This window comes from Phragmites australis, chromosome 22, assembly GCF_958298935.1.
Source record: "Phragmites australis chromosome 22, lpPhrAust1.1, whole genome shotgun sequence".
Taxonomy (NCBI): Eukaryota; Viridiplantae; Streptophyta; class Magnoliopsida; order Poales; family Poaceae; genus Phragmites; species Phragmites australis.
The window spans coordinates 7,681,277-7,703,898 of record NC_084942.1 but is presented as its reverse complement, the minus strand read 5'-3'; positions in this window follow the sequence as shown (position 1 = coordinate 7,703,898).

The window sequence follows — 22,622 nt, the reverse complement described above, 5'->3', positions numbered from 1 at the left end:
AGGCCATGACGCAAAATCTGCCAATACCACCAGATGTGTTTTATCAGAGGTTGAAGGTGCCAGCCGTCAAGGCCCCTTTGTAGGTGGCATGCTTGGTAACTATAATTGAGAGCGAAGATTGGTGCTCCCCTATAATGGCATACCTTCGCAATTACTACGAGCCCGAAGATAATGTTTAGGTGAAGCGCATGACACAAAGAGCTAGAAACTAGAAAATTATGGGAGCCGAATTGTACAAGATGGGAGTTTGTTCACCGATGCTTCGATGCATATCCCAAGTAGAGGGGAAAAACTTGCTCAGAGAAATACATGGAGGACTATGTGGCTCGCATATCGGCACTCGAGCACTCATCGGAAAAGTATTCAGGCAAGGATTCTTTTGGTCGAAGGCATCTCTGATGCGGAGTACATAGTCCAAAGTTGCGTGAAGTGCCAATACTTGGCCAAGGGTTCAAACAGGCCTTCAACAAAGATGTAGCTCACACTGCCAGTCTGGCCATTAATGTGGTGGGGAATTGACATTATCGGACAGTTACCAGTTGCCCCGAGAAACTTGCATTATGCCATTGTCACAATCGAGTACTTCTCAAAATTGGTGGAGGCAATGCCGCTGGTGAACATAACATCAAAAAATGTCAAAAAATTCTTGTGGCAAAATATCATCTACTGCTTCAGTGTCTCTCGTGAGGTGACCGTTGATAACGGTATGCAATTTGACAATGAAGGGTTCAAAAAATTCTGTGAAGGCCTGGGAATTAAAGTCCATTTCGCATCAGTGTATCACCCACAGTCAAATGGAGCTGTGGAGAGGACAAATGGCATCGTCTTAACTGGTGTCGCAAGACATCTGCAATGTCTACCAAAAGGAAAGTGGGTGCAAGAGCTGTCGAAGGTCTTGTGGTCTGTAAGAATAGCAGTAACAATACCGACAGGGTTCATGCCATTTTGTTTGCTCTTCGGCAAAGAGGCAATGAATCCAGAGGAATGTAAAAATAAATCATTTCGAGTCATCACTGAATAAGCCCAAAAAGAAGAATCAGTACCAAAAGATGCACTGGAGGAGGTCAGAATGCAGGCCGTTGAAAACCTGACCAGATATCAGGAAGAAACTAGGAGATAGAGAGACAAGAAAGTGTCCCCAAAGGAGTTCGCTCCTGGAGACTTGGTACTGCGCAGCCTCACCAATACTTCGGCCGTGGGAAAATTGCAAAGTAGGTGGGGCGGACCTTTCTTGGTGAAGAGGTCGGTAAGGCCTGAGTCTTATCACCTGGCTACTATCGAAGGGGAAGAGCTCCCACACACTTGCAATGCTGACAACCTTCGCAAGTTTTATGTGTAGTAACCATAGAAGATGTCTTCACATTGGTGGGCGAAGTACACAAATCAATGCAGCATTTGTGTAATTTTCTTTCTGCAATTCAACCAAAACAATGTACGGGTACTGTACTCTTTTACTCACAGGGGGAACCCTTCATCAGGGTGTGACATTTTTAACAAGGCAGCGACCTTTGTAAACCCTCTAATATATATGGAATTACCCCCAAGAAAGCATGTACTTTTATTGAATTTATGCATAATTCATCGTCGAAGTGTTGTAGGCCTTCGAAAAAAGGAAGCACACCAATCAACAAGAGGCAAGCCGAGAACTCGCCATAAAAGTCAAGGTATGGAATGTCAAAGAAAGACATCTTATCTTTCGACTTTAGACGGGCGTAAACCCGTAGAAAAAGTTCAAAGCTTATTAGTCGCTTCAAAGTTATCCATATTTTAAAGCATCTATCTTTCTGTAGCATCTTCGCCCTTATGGCAAAGTAATTATGATTCAGTTGCACACATGAATACCTGTGTAATGCTAAAAAAAAAAAGTTGAAGTGCTGCTTGACCTCAAAGAAGGCGGTGCACCTCTCGACTAGAAGTCGGGAGCAAAGAGTGCCTGCCCTCGTATCAATGGAAAAACATACCTTCGAGAAAAAAAGTCAAAATGCTGCTTAACCTCAAAGAAGATGGCGCACCTCTCGACTAAAAGTCGGGGCCAAAGAGTACCTACCCCTGCACTGAAGGCAAAACATATCGTTGGGAGAAAAAGCCAAAGTGCTGCTTGACCTTAAAGAAGGCAGCGCACTTCTCGACTAAAAGTCATGGGCTAAGAGTGCTTGCCCCCGCACCGATGGCAAAACATAACTTTGGGAGCAAAATTCGAACTGCTGCTTGACCTCAAAGAAGGCAGCGCACCTCTCGACACAAAGTCAGGGCCTAAGAGGTGATTGCCCATGCACTGAAGGAAAAATATACCTTCGGAAGGAAAAGTCGAAGTGCTGCTCGGCCTTAAAAGAAGGTGGCGCACCTCACGACTCAAAGTCCGGGGCTAAGAGTGCCTAGCCCCACGCCGAAGGCACAAGATACCTTTGAAAACAAAAAAAGGCAGCGAACAATGAAGCCTAACATTAATCCCGAAACATGGACAATGTGTACAAAACAAAATGAAAATTCAGCAAAATAAAAGTCGAAGCCTGGAAAACTATCGCCACAAAATGTGCAATCACATTTATGATTAATAGCAATTACAAAATGAAACCAAGAAGGGAGATACATTGCCCTTAAGGAATTGGCCATAGATACTAGGCTTTCAAGCGTGAGTAAGCAATTAAATGAAAGGTAAATTTGTCAAGGCAACATCAGAAGTAGTCATCAACAAATGACGCTTCACGCGGTGCTGCCGAAGGTCCATATGGCTTCAAAGTCAGGGGGGGGGGGGGACGACGTTTTCCAAATGACACTGCATGCACGATTCTGGCAAAGGTCCCTACAACTTCAAAGTCGAAGAGACGGCATTTTCTGGATCATGATTCAGACACGATGCGGCGGAAGGTCCGAATCGATGAAAGACCAAGTTGATAAGGCTCAATATATAATGGCTGAAGATAATAACCGTTTCAATGTTAACAACTTTATTCCGCAAATTCATTAATGTCAGGATGTACAAAATCTTTATACCATCAGCTAAAGCCAAATTGAAAGGCTATGCCTTGACTAAATTAAGGCAGCGTTTGATCCAATATAATTAGATGAAGAAGTGGTAGAAGAAGATGTAGGCGAAGCACTCCTACCTTCGACATGTCGCACTATTTGCAAAGGCCCTTGGCGGTAGCAAAATTGAAACTGACTGGGTAGGAATCCATGATTATTGCCTTCTGGATTAGGCTTTGGGTCGACGAACACATGCGGAGGCTCGAACTCTTCACTTGTAATCCTGCGAGCCTCATGCTCAGCCTTACGGGTCTCTAAAACTGAAGGACTAAACAACTTCTAGAACGCTTTGGAGTTGGCATTCATTACGTCATAGGACCTACACTTCGCTCTCTAGTACCTCCGAAAGTCAATAGCTGGGTGGCGATGGTGGAATGAATCCCAGCAAGGCCAAGACATAAAAAAATGGTCCCGCATCACAGTGATGGGAACAACATCTTCGGCTACCTGCGCAGTGTCCGAAGGGAGGACCTGCTCAGGGAGCGAAGATAATCAAATTTAAAAATAAATAAAAGTGTATATATTACAATATATTTTAGTTGGTAACCAAATGTTCAAAACCCAAAACAATGCTTCGCGCACTTCTTCTCATCTTCAGCCGCCTTGGTCGTCGTTCTGGCAGAAGGGTCATCCTTCGCTTTTGCCTATAGAACAAAGGGTCCATGAATACGCAGGTTGTCAAAATCTCGAAAGCACAGCTAAAAAAAACATACTCATTGCGGTTGATTTCCACCTCCCGGAGGGCGAGCTCGCAGCCATGTTTACACTAGTAGTTGGTGGTGAACGAACATGCGGTGGCCTTCGATGTACTAGACACAACCGAAGTTGACATGTCCGAAGGATAGTAGAGGGTTGGTTTTTGAAGTGCAGTATGATGGTCACAGCAACTCGTCTCAACTGACTGGACTAAACTCCTGGCTGAGACCATAGTGCAAAAATCACCGTACAACGAGGCAAAGGACAAAAGGTTGCCGCTGGTTTCGCAGATCCATCCAAGAAGGCCACCCAGCCTGACAAGGTTAAGCGTTGGAGGCGTGGCCAAAGCACTGATTCCATCAAAAGTATTGCTAATTGCTTCGCATGCTGCAATGGCCTTCGACTCTAGTTCTTCTAGCATAATGAGGGCATCGTTGGATAGCGCCTTCGCCTCATCCAATTCTTTGTGCAGCCGCTGTGCTTTAGCTTTTTCAGCGTTGTAGAGGGCTTGCAGCTCCGAGACTTGAGCTTCGGACACCGTTAGATTCTGGCGAAGGTAGGTGACTTCTTCTTCTGCGCTCTGTTTGCCGGAGCGAAGGGAGCTCACATCTTTTTCAAGCTTCTATGAGAGCAAATTAGCCTCCTTCGCTCATTGCGTAAACTCCCTTTTTTGGGCCTCGCCCTTCACTGCCGGGCATGAAATAGGGCCCTTTGTGCCTCCGCATTTTTTGCATGGGCCACAAAATGCTCCACTTGCTTGCTCTGAGCGTGCGAAATAAGCATAGCCTGCGATAGCGTGGAGGTATGAGAACAATTATGCAAAGAAAAGCTGAAGGACGATATAAAATACCTTTGCAATTGCCACGTCGGAGGTGTCGATGAGCTTAGCAGCGGGCTTTCACGCCAAAGAAATCTCAAGCTCAAGGAGAACGAAGCTCCCAAACATCGTCTTTGCGTCATTGACCTCCCCCGAGCTTGGCTAAAATGAAGAAATCTTGAAGGCTTCGGCGTCAATAACCTTTGCGTCAAGTAAGCCACTATGACTCATAAGTCCCTTTCCGCCGCGACAAGGCATGGGCTGTGAAGTATTCTCCTCTTCAGTCTCTGTGGCTCTGTGGCCTTCAGATGAACTGCCCTTAGAGGAAGAACTCGAAGATGAAGAGGTAGAGGCAGATTCAGCTCCAGCTTCTTTGACATTTTTTGCTCCTTCGGCCTCCTCAGCTTCGCCCCCCTTGTTGGCTCAGTGGTAACGCGAATATCCAAAGGTTCATCCTCTTCATCACTGACAAGTAGCATGGCAAGGTCCACGCGTGTCAAAAAGGCGGGCTTCAGCAAGGAGGAGGGAAGATCATGTATGCCCTTAGGAGGCTCCTGTCGAAGGGGCATAGCTCGAATGGCCAATGACCTTCGGGAGTCACTTCCTCGCCTAGGTCATGGAAGGCCACTTTGCGAGGTCTCTTCTTTAGGGAAAGTGCTTTCTTCTTTTTGCCCCCTCGTGGTGAAGGGTTTGTGATTTTCTGCTTCTTTTGGCTGCCCGGAGCAGAATCTCCGCTGGCCTTAGCATTCGGGGAGCCCTCTCCTTCGCCCTAACCCGATGAGAGCATGGTCACCTTCGGCCTGTCCTTATAGGCAAGGCCTCATAACTCAAAAATCCAGTTAAGTCGCCGACCAAGCCCCTGGTCCGCACAGAGGTGGGCTTCTCCCTAGGTAAATTTCCTAAGAAGAAGCATGGCTTTAGTCTCCACTTCGGCCATCGTCAAGTCTGCCACAAAGCAAACAATGTAAGGAAATGTCAGAGAGCTGAAGTGCACTTAAGAACATGATAAAAGATAATACTTGTGAAACCTCTGAAGTCAGGCTGGGGACGACAGAGTCCCTCCGGCCCTTTGTCACCGAATTTTGGGATGGTCCAGCCCCGGCTAAGGGGCCATACCCCTGACGCCACGAACTCTTCTACGAGATCGCGTGTGGTCAGATGCTTCACACACCTGGTGAAGGCCTCAAATGCCACCCTCTGAGAGGCCTTCAGCTGTACATCGGGGGTGCATTTCTCCTTCACCTCTTCGCACTTGGACATGAGAAACTCTTCTCGGTCCACCTTGTGGTAGAACCACCAGTGCATCCATTCCTTCGGCCATTTGTTTTTGTATGCCACGACTAGCATGTCCACGCCAGTGCAATAAATAAAGTTCATGCAGCCATAGTGGATTCGTTATGCATGATAGACGCGAAAACCGGCTTCGGTTCTGATGGAGCCTATGGGCTGCGGAGAAGGCCCTGGCTGGTGCTTTCACTCCTTCGAAATGCGCCACCCAGGTGAAGAGGCTGAGCCAAACGATGGTGTTCGGCGTCATTTGGTGGAGGTAGATTTCAAACAGCTTCAGAACCTTCGGTACCATTTCATCACCAGGAAGACGAAGCCCCTCTCAAAAGTTGTCGACGAAGACAATGTCTTTGTTATCTTCGAGCTCCGGAGTCTCTTGGCCCTTCGGGAGCCTAACCTTCAAAATATCGCTAATCAAACCCTCTTTTACTAGTTGAACCAAGACTTCTTCTTCAACCTTAGATTTTCCAATCCAATAGGTCTTCGAGCGGTGTGTCTTGCCTCTCGGAGCCATTCTCACTGGGCTTCAGAAAGAAAGGTGACTGCAAGAGTCTTCGCACGAGAGCTATAGCTTCAGCAGATTCAAGTGGTAAAAATTGAGGTGCCCAGTGGAGCGTATTTATAGTGGTGAAAAACAGGGTTAATGGTGGTTGAAACGAGGTGCATCAGAAATTTAGCCATTGCCATAAAAGATGGTTCAGCATGAGACGAAGACATTTAGCGTCATCCAGCCCTGACCATTGTGTGGGGGCAGAATGGTCATATCCCCCTATATAAAAAATGATGATGAACAACATGAGGGGGCTATCTGCTAAAAGGTAAAATGAGCCCCCAGGGGGGTCTTCGACGAGCCGAAGGGGATGACATTCATCTATATGATTTGATTCACAGGTTAGGTGAAACGAAGATGAACCTTACCTGTAGGGGCTACTGTTGGGGAATGGTCTCATGTGCCCCTTCGGATTGCGAGTCAAAGTCCACTAGTGGCCATACACTGATGAATAATGCAGTTGTGTTTCAGGAAGCGCAAGCGAAGGCTCTAGCAGGCCTTTGGATGGACACCGAAGGCCAACCCGTGGTGCCAAGTATCAGTGTAGGCAAAGCCTCTAGCGGTCCTTCAGGCGAAGACCAAAGGCCAACCCGCAACGCCGAGTAATAGCACATGCGAAGTCTCTAGTGGGCCTTCAGACGGAGACCGAAGGGTGACTCGGGACGTAGCGTCAAGGCTGGTCAAAGGTGTCCTGAAGGCCCATCTGCGACTGGCCTTATGGGGGCTCGGGCGAATGCGCGACGTCCATCGAAGCCCATGTAGCGGTCGAGGGTATAATTGTAAATGTGCAAATGTACTTAATGGCACCAAAATACCCTCGAATATGTCAGGAATGTGGCAGTTAGGGGGGTAGTGCTATAAATTATGGCGTGGAGTGGTTGAGTGCAGGCTATAAATAGGTCGACACTGTAACTGATGTGACACATTAATGAGACTACACATCTCCCCATAAACATGTGTCGCATCTCGCTACCTTCGGCTCTCTCTCTCTCTCTTGGCTGAAGACTTCCCCTGGTTTGCTGACTCAGCTGCCAACAAGATTCACGATCACAAAAAACTGGACGAGAAGAACCATAATTGGCGGTTGACTTAAGAAACCACCTGAGAAAATACATTTTCATATGCGGTTCAGGCATATGAAAATGTATTTTCACAGGTGGTTTCTTAAGCCAACCGCCTATGAAAATCATTTTAAATATGTTCTTTTAATTTTTCCCAGGTAAAATTATTCACAGTATATTATCTCGTATATTAATCCCGTATATTTAATACATATCTTTAATATAATCCCGTATATTAATTAAAGCATTTTAGTACTCGACATTAAGTTACATAAGGTATGTCACATTGGAAAAGAAATTGCACAACATGAAAATCACACTGGAAACTAAGTTACCTAACATGGCACTATTTGCCTTTAACTGTTTTTCCTACTCCATCAAGACGCATCACAGATCTATCGAGGGTTGCATCTATAAGTTTGATCTTATCTGGATCTCCGAAAGGCGGCACGTCATCGAACTGATTGTATTCTTCCTCATCCTTCATATTATTAACTCCAACAATTCTTTGTTTTCCATCAACAACTATGTGTTTTTTTTTCATTCACGGGGTCATTTATATAGAAAACCTATGTGACATGATCAGCGAGTACCCACGGGTCATCTTTGTGGCCTACAATGCTGAGGTCGACAGTTGTGAAGCCGTAGTTGTCCACCATCACGCCATTTGGGTGTTTGACCTATTTGCACTGAAAGACGTGGATCTACAGATTCACTCCATAGTCGAGTTCCTGGATTTCATCTATGAACCCATAGTAGGTGACCTTTTCCTCCCTTACTGTGTCATAGGCTTCTATCCGAACGCCGCTGTTTTGGGCCGTGCTCTTCTTGTCCTTTGCTTTGGTATAAAATGTGTACCGTTAATGTCATACGCTTGCCATGATGTAACAAAACTTGATGAGCCACAAGCCAACATTTTCACAGTTTTTTTATCTACGGATTCACCATCTGGAAGGTTTTGGTTCTTGAACCATGTGGTGAAGTGATGCTTGTCCTCTTTCAAAATCCAATCATGTGAGCAGCCCTGATTTTCTATGTGAAGCTCATTCAGGTGTTGCTCGACGTACGACACCACTATCTGGAGCTGCTACAAGATGGTGAAATGTGCTTCTTCCACTACTTTGTAATCATGATCGAAGAATCTTTTCTATCCTTTGGTCCCTCTCCCAGACAACCTCCCCTCATGTCGAGGTACACAGGGAAGGTAATGTTCCCATTTGGTCTGTCTTCAGGGTGTAGCTTTGGACTGATTCCAGAAAGTACCAAGTCCTTACGTGACTTGATTCCATCCTTTGTCTTGCTTGTTATGTCCAGTAATAGGCCAAGGATGCTATCATACATATTCTTTAGGACATCTCTCTTTCAAGGAGGTAGTGGGGATTCGACTTCCCCTGGGGTAGGGGGTATTACAAAAAGAGGTTAATCTTGGATTATCAAAAACCCTAGAATAAATTCTTCCTGGGTCGATCCCCGAGAGGTTAATGGGGACGAACTGTAAATTTGTTGATGACCACCGCAAGCCTTTCCTCTTTTCAACCTCACCATTGACACACTCAACCGCTTTGCCTAGCAGCACAACACTAGATGATCCACATCTTCGGGCTAGGCGCTGATGAGCACATTGAACTATCCATATGGCTGAGATCCCTCACAACCCAAGCACAACGGTGCAATTATCAGGGTCATGCTCTACCACTAAATGGCTCATCTCGTCGCTACCTTATCCTATTTCCGTACTTCTGTCGCTCCATCCCCGTATGGATGGAGACCCGTCGCTATCTCAGTTGTGCTACTGAAGGCTCTAGGGAAGTCGGAGGAGAGAGCAATCATCTTGGGGTGGCCAACGAGAATTTAAGAAACAACAATTGAAACTTAAGTTTCGATTGTTGATGTTTTATTCGAAATGGTCAGACTCATATATAAAGAAAGTAATCAAGTTTTGATTCTTGTGTTTGTTATAAGAAAGAAAAATGGGAAAAAGAAATAGTTTTTGTATTTATTGCAACATGCTCGTTGATTCCTACCACTTAATCTTAATTTATTGTATTTTCCTAGAGTTCCCTCTCTAGGAGTTAAAAAATTTGCAATTATTCATCTACTGCTGGAATCTGGAATTTGGATTTAGTTTATCGATGCAAATTTGATTTGGATAGAAGGGTACATTCTTTTGTTTTAGATAGAAGAAACATTTCTTCTATCTAAAATAAAAAGAATTTTCTCTTTCTTCTTACAAATAGAATTGGCTTCTTATTTTTAATGGAATGAAATAATTGGTCATGCTTTCTGACACAAAATCTCCTAGAAGGGTTAGTACATAGGATACGGATAGTCTTTTCCAATGCGATAAAATAAAATGACATCGTGTCTATTTTTCCATTTCTAAATAAAAAGAGAGTAGTATAGGACAACATGCATGACATCGATGCTGTGGCGAACGTCCAAGTCCTTCCAGTGGGGCAAATACTTAAAGAAAATTGGCATCTTCTTCCATAGAATGCCGGTCAGCATCTCACTTTTCTTTCTCTTCTTACCCTTCGGCAATTTCCCAAAAACAACCTTGATGCTCCTAACCATTTCAAACACTAGTGCTCCGCTGTGAGGTTTTGGGCCAGTACCTTGCTCAATCGTGTTGTCAAAATGTTTCTTCATCTAGCGGTATATGTGAGTTTTGAGTAAGTACCGTCGGTGTCGCATGTACACTACCTTCTATGAGTGCGGAAGGTACACATATGCGGTTTCATCCAAGCACACTAGACATCCTTGCTTCCCTTTAACCTGTCCTGATAGGGAAAAAAGGGCGGGATAATCACTAATGGTAATGAAAATCATGGTTTTTAGCGTGAAGTACTATCGTCGGAACTCATCCCACACCCGGACCCCATCATTCCACACTTTCACCATATCTTCCATCAGTGGTTCAAGAAACACATCTATATAGTTGCCAGGTTGTTTCAGTCCTTGGATAAGAATGGACAACATAAGGTACTTACGCTTCATGCATAGCTATGAAGGAAGGTTGTAGATTGCCAGAACCACTAGTCAAGTGCTAAGTGAGGTGCTCATGTCACCGAAAGGATTCATTCCATCGGTACTCAACATGAACCTTACATTCCTTAGTTCTTCAACAAAATCTGGATGCATGGCATCAAACTTTCTCCATTGGCTAGCATCAGCGGGGTGTCAAAGCTTAGTTCCATCCTTCTTGCTCTTATCAAAATGACAACGCATCAGTTCAGAGTTCCTAGGGTTCGAGTACAAACGCTGCAAGCGGGAGATCACTAGCAGGTACCACATCAACATGCCAGGACTTTTTCTCTTCTTCTCCGCATCAGAAGAAGTGTCTTCTTCATCATGACCAACATTACTCTTCTTGTTCTTCACGTTGGCGGGAGCATCTTCATCCTCATAATCATCATTCCTCTTGCACCGACTCGCATTGCATACTGGGCATCTATCCATGGCTTCATACTCTTTACGGTAAAGGATATAGTGGTTCACACATGCGTGTATTTTTTTACATCCAATGACAACGATAGATAAGTTTCTATGCCTGATAAGTGGTGGTGGGCAAGGAGTTAGGCTTTGGAAGCATGTTCGTCAAGAGACTCAACAGATCCGAGAAACCCCTACCGAACCATCCATTGCTGGCCTTCAACCATAGAAGTTCAAGCTGTGATAAGGAGTTTACAGTTTTGCATTCGGTGCTTGAACTTCTAAGGTTGAAGGCCAGCAATGGATGGTTAGACAAGAGTTTCTCGGATCTGTTGAGTCTCTTGGCAAACATGCTTCCGAAGCCTAACTCCTTGCCCACCACCACTTATTTGGTGAAGAAGCTTAACTGCCCGTTGTCATTGGATATAAAAAAAATACATGCGTGTCGGAACCACTATATCCTTTACAATAAAGAGTATGAAGCCATGGATAGATGCCAGTATGCAATCCGAATCGGTACAAGAGGAATAATGATTGTGAGGACAAAGATACTTTCGCCAATGCGAAGAAGAAGAAGAGTAATACTGGCCGTGACAAAGAAGGCACTTATTCCGACGTAGAGAAGAAGAGAAGAAGTCCTGTCATGGTGATGTGGTACCTGAAAGTGATCTCCCACTTGCAGCGTTTGTACTCGAACCCTAGGGACTCTGAACTGATGCATTGGCATTTTGATAAGCGCAAGAAGGATGGAACTAAGCTTCGACACCCCGTTGATGCTAGCCAATGGAGAAAGTTCGATGCCATGTATCTAGATTTCATTGAAGAACCAAGGAATGTAAGGTTCCCGTTGAGTACCGATGGAATGAATCCTTTCGGTGACATGAGCACCTCACATAACACTTGACCAGTGGTCCTGGCCATCTATAACCTTCCTCCATAGCTATGCATGAAGCGTAAGTACCTTATGTGTCCATTATTATCCAAGGACTGAAACAACCTGGCAACGATATAGATGTGTTTCTAGAACCACTAATGGAAGATATGGCGAAACTGTGGAGCAATGGGGTGTGGGTGTAGGATGAGTTTCAACGACAGTACTTCACGCTGAAAGCCATGATTTCGTTACCATTAGTGATTATCCCACCCTTTTTTCCCTATCGGGACATGTTAAAGGGAAGCAAGGATGTGTAGTCTACTTGGATGAAACCACATCTGTATACCTTCTGTACTCACAGAAGGTAGTGTACACGGGACATCGACAGTACTTACTCAAAACTCATAGATACTGCAAGATGAAGAAACATTTTGACAACATGATTGAGCAAGGTACTGGCCCAAAACCTCACAACGGGGCACTAGTGTTTGAAATGGTCAGGAGCATCAAGGTTGTATTTGGGAAGTTGTTGAAGGGTAAAAAGAGGAAGAAAAGTGAGACACTAACCGGCATGCTGTGGAAGAAGATGCTGATTTTCTTTAAGTATTTGCCCTACTGGAAGGACTTGGACATTGAGAAGAATGTGTGTGATAGCATCCTTGGCCTCTTACTGGACATACCAGGCAAGACAAAGGATGTGATCAAGTCACGTAAGGACTTGGTGCATTTTCGAATCAGGCCAGAGCTACACCCTGAAGACAGACCAAATGGAAAACATTATCTTCCCCCGGCTAGCTACTCTCTGACACCTATGCAAGTGCTTATGTGGGGTGAGAGTCCTGATTGGTTACGTATCCAACATCAAGAAACTAGTCTCGATGAAAGATTTGAAGCTAATTGGCATGAAGTCTCACAATTGTCATGTGTTGATGACGCAGATGCTCTCTATTGCAATCAAGGATATCAAGCCAGGATACATAAAGGTGGTCATCACACGGTTGTGTCACTTCATTAACGCAATTGCTCAGAAGGTGATCGATGCTGAAAAACTGGGTGCTCTACATAGTTATTTGGTAGAGACTCTGTGCCAACTTGAGATGTGCTTCCCTCCATCCTTTTTCGATGTCATGGTATACCTCTTGGTTCACATCGTGAATGAGATAATTGCACTGCGCCCTATATTCTTACATTAGAAGTATGTGTTTGAGCGATACATGGGCATTCTCAAGGGCTATGTGCGGAATCGTGCTCACCCAAAGGGTTCCATGATCGAGGGCTACAGTACCGAGGAAGTCGCTGAGTGTTGCATCGATTACATAAAAATGCTAAACTGATTGGTGTACATGTATCTCGATAAAATGGGAGGTTGTCTGGGAGAGGGACCAAAGGAAAGAAAAGATTCATCGATCATGATTACAAAGTAGTGGAAGAAGCACATTTCATCATCTTGCAGTAGCTCCAAATAGTGGCACCATACGTCGATCAACACCTGAATGAGCTTCACATAGAAAATCAAGGCCACTCACATGATTGGATTTTAAAAGAGCACAAGTGTCATTTCACCACATGGTTCAAGAACCAAAACCTTCTAGATGGTGAATCCATAGATAAAAAATGTGAATCCATAGATAAAAAAGGTTAAAAATGGTGGCTTGTGGCCCATCAAGATTTCATGGCAAGCATATGACATTAATGGGTACATGTTTTATACTAAAGCAAAGGACAAGAAGAGCACAACCCAAAATAGCACCATTAGGATAGAAGCCTATGACACAACAGGGGAGGAAAAGATCACCTACTATGGGATCATAGAAGAAATCTGGGAACTCGACTATGGAGTGAATCTACAGATCCCCGTCTTTCGATGCAAATGGGTCAAACACCCAAATGGCATGGTGGTGGACAACTATGGGTTCACAACTGTCGACCTCAGCATTGTAGGCCACAAAGATGACCCGTGGGTACTCGCTGATCATGTCGCATAGGTTTTCTATATAAACGACCCCGTGAATGAAAATAAGCACATAGTTGTTGATAGAAAACAAAGAATTGTCAAAGTTGAGAATGTGGAGGATGAGGAAGAATACAATCAGTTCAATGACGTGTTGCCTTTCGGAGATCCAGAAAAGATCAAACTTGTAGAAGCAACCCTTGATAGATCTATGATGCCCTACATGCGCCTTGATGGAGGAAAAACAGTTCAAGGTAAATAGTGCCATGTTAGGTAACTTAGTTTCCAGTGTGATTTTCATGTCATGCAATTTCTTTTCCAATGTGACATATATGTTATGTCACTTAATACCGAGGGCATGTATGAAATACTAAAATGCTTTAATTAATATACAGGATTGTATTAAGGATATGTATTAAATATATGCATCTAGAAAAATTTTGCTCAGGAAAAAATTAGAAAAAACATATTTAAAACAACTTTCACATGCATTTCATTGAGTCAACTGCATTCTATATATATAGCAACGTGAGGCCCCTAGAACCCTAGTCCCATTGACAAACACATTGCCACGCGCCCACGCCATCAGGCTGCCTAGTTCCATCGCCGCGACCCTTCATCCTCCACTTCGCCACCGAGCCCTCTCCCTTTGGCCACTGTTCCACCGTAGTCTGCCACCGCCGTCGCTGTCTTGGAGTGCGCCGTGCCCCTTACGACGCCAAACCCTAGTCCTCCTCCGAGCTGCGTGCCCTCTCCCTCTGGCCTCCATTCTCCCAGTGCCAACGCCATCCCAAAGTCCAATGAGGAGCCACTATGCTACTGTCACCGTCATGCCTAGTCCGACCTCCTTCCTTTGGTCCTCGCTTCCAAGTCGCCACCAACAAGCTATCAACCTCATCGTACAGGCGCGCCGTCCACCTTGCCACCGTGATCAGTAGCCATCACCTGGTCTCTCTCTGTATATACCCGGCTGAGCCACCGTAGCCGGTGCTTCGGCCGAGCCGTGGTCCTTCTTATCTGTGTGATATACGACCATTGGGCCACCGTGGTCACTATGAACGTGGTTGCTGTCGCCCTTGTCTCGACTGAGAGCCATTTTGTGCATCAAAGTTGTGTGGTTCTTCCTAGAAAATAAAGCAACGACATGCATGGTTTAGTATTATGTAGTATTTGTGTTCTTTATATATATTTGGTGATATAGATGCAGCTCTAGAATGTCAATCTGTTCATTTCTATGTCTACTTTTAGAGAAAATCGTGTTAATATATCTATGAAGGAAAATCATGTTAGTACTATCATTTTGGAGAAAATACCCTTGGTGATGGCGGCTCAGAAGAATTTGATGGTCTAACCATAAAAATATATGACAACTAAGGGCTTGTTTAGAACACTGCAAATTCATGGGAAGTTCATACGAAACTGCTCAATTTGCGCAGGATGAAAATTTTTGCAATCAAAACAACACTTAATTTATAATATAGTACCCACACTCTATGCGGTTATTGTGTACCAAAATAAGTAATAAATTATTCCTAGTAGATTATATATATGTCTAGAACTAACTTCAGGCAAATTTGTCTCTATGACAATAAATGAACGCAGCTTTGCATGTGGGATACCCTTATATTCGATAATGCCCCCAAGACATTACGAAATCAAGTTTTTTGTGTGCATGATACTAAAGGAGGGGCAATAATCCAGTGGTCCAGTAAGTACCATGGGGCAGAAGATGACAGTTAGCCCTAAAAAACCAGAAGGAAGCAGGAGGTCGGATAAGAGCCTAAACCTGCCCACAATAGAGGCATCTCCATCACAGAGGCCGCTCGTAATAGCGGGCACCCCGGTACAGAGGACGCTCGCAATAGAGGCCTCCCAGGCACAGAGGACGCTCCCAATAGACGACGCCCTGGCACAAGATGGGGTGGATGCAAGCAGGAGGTCTGATAGGAGCCCAACCCTGCACTAGCCATCCTCCTCCGATAGCAGCGAAAGCTCGAGCTTGTGTCACAGCCCGAGCCCTGTTCCGTATGAACTAGGTATACGCTCGGTCAGAACTAACCAAGTTTGGGGACTTAGCCTTCAAAATCTCCAAGATCATGGAATTGATCCAGACCATTCAAGGGATTGCTAACGAAGGGTCTCTAAAGCCTAGTAAGGAGAATGATCTGCTTACAAAGGTCCTGGAGAACAAGGAACACACGGGTCACACCCGAGGCATCGGATCAAAAGTGGGCTGGAAGCATGGGTTCCCAGACACCACAGGCTAGTATAAGATCCGTAATAGATATAAGAAGACCCTAGCGGAAGAGATACAAGAATAGGTTAAGGTCTAGTTCATGAAAACATGGAATAAAAAGGAGAAGGCAAGGGAGGCATTAGTGATGATATGGTAACCAACTATCCCATGCTTTAGGAGCAGTGTCGGATCCACGTAGGTCGATAACAAGAGATATCCTATGGATGATATCACAAAGGCTACCCCTTGCATGCCACATGTTCCAGTCGGCAAGGGAGACTTCACTGTCAAGGCTGCCACAGGCTAGGCCATTCCTGGCTGTCTATTTCACAATCAAGACATTACATCCAGTTACACTAAGGTACAAGTGGACTCGATACAACCACTACTCATGAAGTACAAGCTAGACATCAACACACCTGAGGGTATCGAGATTCTCGATGAGGCTGTTGGCAACTTCATTTTGTGGCCCAGACATGATATCATCTTCAGCTGTCAAAAGTCATAATCACTAGCGTCACAGCCGCTCTCGTGTCCAGCATCTCTGCCTTAGGCACTTCCGCCCTAGAGCTAAGCCTCTCTGCCTAAGGCACCTTCGCCCTAGAGCCAAGCCTCTCTACATCAGGCACCTTCTCCCTCGAGCTCAGTATCTCTGCCTCACGCATCTTCACCCCTGCGCCCATTATCTCTGCCTCAGGCATCTTCGTATCGTGCTTCACCATCTACGACTTCGGCACCTCTGCCTCCACCGTCTATGACTCCGGCATCTCCGCCTCCAGCGTCTGCGCCTCCAACACCTTCACCTGAGCATCGGAGAGTCCCTATGATGGTTACCCCATACGAAAAGACTCTAACATCTGTGGTGAAGAGGTGGCTTCTGCCCTCCAAAGCAAAGGCATCGTCCGCTCCAGAATCTCCAGTGAACAGTAATGTCGCGAAAGAGACCAGCAAAACATTATGTACCCATCAGTTGGATTTCTTGCATACACTGGATGTTCCTGCGAAATATGAGAATGACAAGCCATTTCTGCCATTGTTTCAACTCCAAGAAGATCCATGGGAGATGAGGAGATTCCATGAATGGTACATGAGGGCATGTTGCGCGGGGTTCTTCATAATGATTACTTCTATCCCTGCTAACATTTTTCTAAGAGGAGACTCCGATCTCATGGTGGATTTTAAGGACATGCATTCTTTGTTCCGTCGTGACAAACTAGACATCAATCTCATAAACGCGTGGTGCCTGTAAGTGTATATAATCTACCCCTACGTTCATATATCTACCAATATAAGCTATAGAAGCTAATGAGTAGTGACTTGTTCTGTAGAATGTAATTTAACGATGCGAAAAAGTTGAAGGTACCGGTCAGATTCATTAATCCGCAATAAAATTTCCAGCCCAACTTGGTCATGAAGTTGAGAACAGATGACCCCCCAAATTAAGGGGATGAGTAACAAGGAGAAAGCAAGGGTCATAAGAGAAATGACCAAATCATGCAGGCTTGACATGTCAACCTACATAGGAAGGGCTATGATAGAAATTCAAGACAAGGACTACATTATGGCTCCCAATAACTTTAAGTAAGTGTGATACGTCCAGAACCTAACATATGTATTCAATTTATTTGGTCGATCAAGAACCTAACATAAAGATTCATGTAGCGATCACTTTATTTGTATAATGCTGATGCCGAAGTTGAGCGGACTTGTAGTCCTTGACTCAGCCGATCTCCCCCAAAAATCTTACTAAGATCTCATCAATGTTATACAGAAGGAAAGAAAATCCACATACAGAAAATTCTTATAAATCATTTATGAATTGATAATTACCTATTGGCATTCGAATAAGGCCTACAAGTGGTACGTAACGAAAGGTGGGATACACAATATGGCCAAGCCGGATGCGATGACTGTTCATACACACTTTCTAGTAATAACACACTTCTAATACTAGTATCTCACTATTTATGACTAAGATTCTTATTGAACTAACGAATATGTTGTGTTTTTATTTGAAGTGTCACAAGCAAGGTTTCGACACCATTTTTTTGTGGATATTATGTTTACCAATTTCTTAGGGTAAATGGGAGGAACACAACGAACCTCGAGGATGTAAGTCATCATTGCTCTTGCACATTCTTATTTGATCCTGTTTCCATTGTTAGTACTGTTTCAGCTCTTTTAGTTGTGTTTTTATTCCAGGCATGGATGATCGAATATACCCACACCTCACTAAAAGATGAAGATATCCAAAATGTCCAACGTGACATGTGTCGGTTCATCATGCACGAATCCATTCACAAGAGTGACAGGTTCTTTGACCTCAGAGGTGGATTGGCTAGCCATCCTAGGCTTTGTGAGTGAGAGATGAAAGAATACATGTGTAGAATAGTTGGCTTGTGATGTAAATTGACTTGTGATGTAAAAATATTGTACTTGTGAATACTATTATATTTGTGTTAAATACTGGACTTGTGTTTATTCAAATGTTGTTGAAATCTATGATGTTGAAATCTATCTTGAAAATGTGTTGAAATCTAGAGGGAATAAAATATATGCTCATTATTAATTTTAACTGAAATACATACCACAAGCGGGTCCTTATGTCACCCACCTATAGAAATATATCTATCTATAGGTGGATGCTAAAATGCACTGCCTATAAAAATATATTTCCACAGGTGGTTCAGTTAAGTAACCTCCTGCAGTATTGGTTTTTCACAGACGATTACTTAAGATGACCACTTGTGGAAATATATTTCAATAAGCGGTTCCTCAAGTAAACCACCTGTGGAACTCGTTCATTTCCATAGGCCTTCGATCCTAGGCGGTTGCGCTAAACACCTGTGAAAACTGGTTACGATCCGCCTCTGGAAATTATTTCTATACTACTGTGATGAGTTCCGCACTAGTCACCCCAAATATGTCACTAATCAGGTCATTACTGACGTGTCTATTGGAGCAAGATTTCGTCTTGCCCCAGCAAGTACAGCGAGAGTTTCTTCTAAGGAGGAGACTCAAGCTTGGAGACGAAGTTTGAGAGGAAGGAACACCTTGAATATATTGAAGATAGAAAAAATGTATCACTCTGGAGGAGTGTCACAGCGTTCGCTTTCTTGCTTGTTCTTTCCCGCTGTGTCCATCCTTGCCTAGAGGACCATGGCCTCCTATTTATAGGGTCATGCGTAGGTTAGTGTACAAGTTATCATAATGTACAAATATTCGGGATCTGACTAAATTACTGGGCCTTATCCCGGATAACTACCTTCTATCCTATTAGGGAGATAAATATCCACCGTGGTAATTATCGTGGTGCCTAACCCTTGAAGGGGGCGAGCCGGTTGCCTATTACGGCCCAGCGCCACACTGTCAGGGGTGTCAGGATAGCCTTCATCACACCGGGGTGTCAGAGTGGCGTCCATTAGCCTAGGCCTTTAATGCCGGTCATTTCCTTGCAAGCAAAGCGCAACCGGTGCTCCCCTCCCAGTAGATCTTTCCTAAGGCCTGCTGACTCACCCCAGTGCCTTCAGGAAGGCAGCCCGATTAGCCTGAGGCGGGGGCCTCAGGAGGCATGGAACCGGGAGGTGAAGGCTTTGCGAAGTGGGACCTCAGATGGCCCGGGCTTCGGGAGGCCGAAGCTTTGGAGGACCGAGGTTTCGTGAGGTCTTGTTTTGGGAGGCTTCGGGAGGTTGAGCCGGCGAAGCCAAGGGAAGGCTTCGTAGGTATGAAGGGGTACCGTGAAAGGATTTGATGACATCGGAGATTGAGCTTTTAACAGAGGGCTCGGAGATCAAGGCTCCGAAGGGACCTGGATGGTGATCTTCAACCATTATCCTCAGGCTTGTTTATTTTCCCGCCAACAGTAGCCCCTCATTCTCGGGCCCCGATGTTTCAAATGGGGGAGAGGATGTAGAGGAAAAATCAACCCCAGCCTAGTATAGTATCAAGGATGCCTGATGGCGATTATCTATCCTTTGAAGTTGCTAGAGTAGAGGTTTTGTGTGGGTTTGGAGAATCCCACACGTTCTCCTGGTGGGACAACATGTGCCACTACCGCGTTCTGACTGTATAATGCAAGGGGCCATTTAGGGTCTGGTGCCCGTGATCCTATCACGCGCTAAAAGGGGTTTGGGTTATTAATGTGACGGGACGTCCGTGTGAGAAAATGAGGCACTCATCGTGGAGCGCTGCCACATGTTGGAGGGAAACCGGATATGGCCACAGCCCCCTCCCTAGGTTTTCAATGGGAGGACACATCGATGTTCATTCCGCTTCATCTTCCGGACCTACGTGGTTGCGTGACCCGGGTATAAAGCTGGGGTTACCCGGTTGGAGTCTCCACAGCCCCATGAGCAAGCAGTTAACCTTGACTTGAGTATGGCATCATCTTCCTCCTCATCCTCCTCGGAGACATCGATGATCTCGACAGCTCCTTCGGGAGCCGGGCTGTTTCGGTCGTCGGTAGAGGCGCCGGAGGCGAAACCGCTTCCACTTCTGCAGGGGAGGTAGTTGCCTGCCACTCCGGCTTGACCTTTGGCCGGGGAGGGCATGCCTGTCGAGATCATCGATATCTCCGATGACGATGAGAAGATCGACTAGGATCTCCTGCGAAGGGAGACTAAGTCGGCGTCTATGGGCCCGGCGGCGAAGCAGGAGGAGGCTGGGAAGGCGAGGGAGAAGGCCCCGCCGATGACCTCCTCAGACTCCTTAGCGTCCTTCGACAGCTCAGGAGCCGGCTACTGTATTGGCTTCTATAGCGGCAGGCCGCAGATGAGACGCATACGTCGTCTCATGCGTGGCCCCTGCCGGGACCCGTAGGAGGTGAAGGCGGTCACCGGGATGGCGTACTTGGTGACACCGTGATATATCCATGTCATAGTTGAACTTAGTCACCTTGTAGTCCTTCTCGCCTTGTTTTCTTCCGTAGGGATCTATCTTCTTCATGGCAATTTTTGTACGGTTGTTTTAATAATATAACGTGGATCTTCAGGAACGGTCGTGTCTCCTTCCATATCGAAATGCGAGGGGACCTTTCAAACGGGTGATCGCATGCATGCGTGCTTTCATGCCTCCAAACCATACTTCTTCGTCCCTTTCGAAGGCGATGGCTAGTTTTTCTGACGACCAGGGCACCGAGCCTTCGTATAGATTTCGTTTATTCTAGGCGAGAGGTGGCCTCGAGAATCTGGTAGTGATGGATACGTAGGGTAACTAAGGACAACCGGGTGGAGCAGTGGCGACCTCGTTGTCCCTGGTTACTGTGTACTCCTCAGGCCTGGGGCTGGTAGGGCCTCCTTCCTAATTTGTTCTAGATTTCTGACTCAGCGAAGTCCCTCTGGAACCTTTGGAGATGAACTCCGGAGGTGGTCCTTGACCCTTTGGGTTCTTTAGCGATTGTTCGGGTTGACGAAAATTATGTGTCAGAGGCGGAGCTGAAGGCTAGGCAAGAGAGGTGGTCCGGGATCCTCCTCGGCCCTTAGCCACTACCTAGCTCCAGAGGTATTCCGTCCGGAGCCTGGAGATGGTGCGTCAGAGGCGAAGCCAAAGGCCAGGCGAAAGAGATGGTCCGCGACCCCCTTGGCCCTTAGCCGTTGCCCGACTCCGGAGGTATTCCGTTCGGAGCCTGGGGACGGCGCGTCGGAGGCGAAGCTGAAGGCCAGGCAGGAGAGGCAGTCTGTGACCCCCTCTGCCCTTAGCCGCTGCCCGGCTCCAAAGGTATTCTGTGTGGAGCCTGCCGACGGCGTGTCGGAGGCGAAGCCGAAGGCCAGGTGGAGCGGCGGTCCATGACCCTCCTCGGTGTAACACCTTGATTTTCAGAATTTACAACTTTTTAAAAGTTTTCAAGATTATTTAATAGCTTCACCAGCAGTATAGGTTTAAAACCTATTTTCTTAATCAATTAATCAATATAGGTTATTTTTTTTGTGTGCATTGCATGCTGAGTTTTGTTAGAATCCAGTTAAATGTATTAGAGTTCTGTTAATTTTTTTCTCTTTGGTGTTTTGAGTGAAAAAGATTTTAAAAAGGTTTTTACAAAACTCAGTAGTGAATAAGTTCAGGATCTTAATGGTTGGAATTCAAAATCTTTGAATTCATCATCTATTCAATCCTTGATCATCCTTGATCCTTCTCTAGTTCAATTCAAAATCTTATCCAAATTCTTGTTTAAAGTCAAGATCTCCTCTTTCTCGAATTCTACTTAAATCTAAATTCAAATTTCTTATCAACTCCTATTCTTGTTCAACTTCATTTTTCGTTTCTTTTAAATTCACTCCAAGCTCAATTCAAATTTAAATCCTATTCAAATTTCTCTGCAAAAGTTTCCTTTCTAAACCCTATATGTACCTAAAGTGTCTTTGGGCTCCATCTTTCTCAAGTCCAAACCCTTAGCGAAGTCATCTAGAAGGCCCAACAAAGGATCCACGAAATCTGTAAATTTTCGCGTAGTCCTGGACAGCCTCATCTTCTCATGAAGTTTCGGAGTTCAAAACGGCCTCAAATGCAAATCTTGACAATACAAAAGTTGTGGGTCTCGTCGAGAGATTTGATTTGAATATGTGGAAGTCCCATTTTGGATAATGTAGCTAGGAGTTATGGCCCCCGAAATTAGTGCTGCATAGATAAGTCCGAGTTCAAACATGTTATCTTGTGGTGCATTTTTGAAAATGAAGATGGCATTTTCAAAAGTTCC